The sequence below is a fragment of the Sinocyclocheilus anshuiensis genome, unplaced genomic scaffold, assembly GCF_001515605.1.
Source record: "Sinocyclocheilus anshuiensis isolate Anshui unplaced genomic scaffold, SAMN03320099.WGS_v1.1 scaffold1942, whole genome shotgun sequence".
Classification (NCBI taxonomy): domain Eukaryota; kingdom Metazoa; phylum Chordata; class Actinopteri; order Cypriniformes; family Cyprinidae; genus Sinocyclocheilus; species Sinocyclocheilus anshuiensis.
In genome coordinates this window covers 145,885-148,479 of record NW_015542449.1, presented here as the reverse complement: position 1 = coordinate 148,479, position 2,595 = coordinate 145,885, and the positions used below count along the sequence as shown (strand labels likewise).

The 2,595-nt window shown below is 37.6% G+C and overlaps 1 long non-coding RNA gene across 1 annotated transcript; it reads right to left on the bottom strand.

The window, feature by feature from the left end:
- Nucleotides 1–902: 902 nt before the first annotated feature.
- LOC107693610 (uncharacterized) lies at nucleotides 903–1,807 on the bottom strand. Its single transcript, XR_001634776.1, has 3 exons — nucleotides 1,724–1,807; nucleotides 1,016–1,092; nucleotides 903–930 (listed from the first exon to the last, which is right to left on the bottom strand). It is a non-coding gene; the product is annotated as an uncharacterized LOC107693610 (long non-coding RNA).
- Between the last annotated feature and the right edge of the window lie 788 nt (nucleotides 1,808–2,595).

Here is a 2,595-nt window from a genome sequence, read left to right as displayed (position 1 = left end):
AAACTACGCCTTTGCTTCTTTGTTTATTTTGAATATGCGCCCTCTGGCGGCGAAAATTACATATTGTGCCTTTAATATCCTAATGATTTTTGGCATAAAAGAAAAATGTATAATTTTGACCCATACAATGTATTGTTGGCTATTGCTACAAATATACCCCAGCGACTTAACACTGCTTTTGTGCTGCAGGGACACAGATGTCAGGGCATGTCAAAACATCTCAAATCACCTCAGTCCCCAGAGGGTTAATGTTTCGTTTGGCTATTTCCTTATAATTCTTCCTAAATAAATTATTTGCATGTCATTAATTCAGACAAATAACCGCGCTTGTTCAGCGCCTCGTTTCGCTTCGATGGCTCTCAGCCTCACCCTGCTTCATTCTACTACGTTAATAAATCATTAGCTCATCCATGAACATGATTTCTGCCCGAGTCCCGTAGGATTGCATCGGCTGTGGGGATGAAGACCACAACTCCCATGATTCCAGACTCAGTCACGCCGTCATCAAACTACGCCTTTGCTTCTTTGTTTATTTTGAATATGCGCCCTCTGGCGGCGAAAATTACATATTGTGCCTTTAATATCCTAATGATTTTTGGCATAAAAGAAAAATGTATAATTTTGACCCATACAATGTATTGTTGGCTATTGCTACAAATATACCCCAGCGACTTAACACTGCTTTTGTGCTGCAGGGACACAGATGTCAGGGCATGTCAAAACATCTCAAATCACCTCAGTCCCCAGAGGGTTAATGTTTCGTTTGGCTATTTCCTTATAATTCTTCCTAAATAAATTATTTGCATGTCATTAATTCTGTTGTGAGACAAATAACAGATAAAGAGATGCATGACACAGAATGACTGAAGAAAGACTTTGAGAATGAAACCAACCTGTTTGTTCCTCAGGATCTTCATGTTTGACTTCATTCTCCACGTCTTCACTCTCCTCTGTAATAAACGCCATCTTTGTTTGTTGTTCCTCAGTATCTTCATGTTTGAAAGCTTCTTCAAACCTCACGTCTTCACTCTCCTCTTTAATAAACGCCATCTTTATAACAGTGTCTCGAGTGTCGCTTCAGCAGGAGTTTCTCTGTGTGTTTGAGATGAGAATAATAGTTCAGTAGTCAGCGCACTAGTAAGGGAGTCAGAGTCAGAGTAGAGCTGCATGATTTTGGGAGAAAAAAAAATCTAATTGTGATACTTCTTGTTAAAATGTGTTTTTTTTTTTATCAAATAGGGAACAAACAAAGACCAACAAGAATTGTTGGGAATACAAAATGTTATAAGAAAAAAAATAAGAAGAAAATGGCAGTTAAGAAGAATGTTTCGTGAATCCGGCCCCAGGTTTGTTGTGCTTCTTTGTAGGGCTGCACAATTTGGCCCAACATTTTCTGCTTTTATCATGTTATACAAATATATTAAGCAAAATAAACTTTGCTATGTAACAAATTTTTCATGACTAAAAACCTAAAATATATTTTTTAAGAATAAATATGACAATACAACAATTACAAAATAACACATTTATTTCACAAACTTATTTTACAAAAATCTGGGGATTTGTTAACATGCAGGCAAGCCTTTGATTTATGATGAAATAAAGCTAAGCCTTCCCCAGCCTCACAAACTATTATTATCAGTGTACAACACTTTTCAGGTTTCCTTGATAAATAGAAAGCTCAAAAGAACAAAATTGATCTGAAATAGAAAATGAGACGCACCTTTTCTGTTGTTCTGTTTGTTGTAAAACAGACCTTTCTTCAGCAGAATCGCAGACGCTTGAGCGCGGAGCAGCCTTATGACGTCACGTCGCCTCACCAAACTAAAAGTCCCGTTCAGACCGTAAAAAATAAAAGAAATTCATCTACAAAAATAAAACCTTCAAATGATAAGATAAAGGATTGATTCAAAGGATAAATCACAGATTCCCAGAGCTATCAATACCACTGATATATATATATATACATTTTTTCAAAAGCTTTTGGCTTATATCTAAATGTAAGCAAGTGTGAAGTGATTTGTGATATTCTCAATAGGGGATAAATTCCAGTTTCCTGATCTTCATATTATAAAAGATTTAAAATAACTAAATACTTACAACTGGGTGAAAGGGGCTTGATATCAGTGCTGTGTCTGTGCAGTAAATGTGTCTGAGGGGCCGACAATATCCTCCACCATGTCATCGCTCGTGGCAGTGCACTCAGCAAGCTGTGAAATATGTGTGAACTCTTATTGTTGTTAGCACTTGGCCATTTGACTTATAGCAGTGTCCAGTGCTTCCCATACATTCAGTTATTTGTGGCGGCTCGTCACTGTATCAAAACTGACCGCAAAAAGTCTTATACTTCCTTGAATAAACACACTGCATGTTTCAAAATGAAAATGTAGCGCGGGTGTTTTTATATGAATGTATCTTTGAAAAGAACTGACCGTCTTCAGAAAAGCTTCGATGTCATTTTTATTTTTTCTTTCCTGTAATGCCTGATAAAGTAGCGTTTGTGAGCACAGTGCTGATACAGCCGTTACCGGGGAAACCGCTATATCTCCCGCTCCAGCAGCGCCTCCTGCTGGCGGAGAATGAATCTGCAGTCTG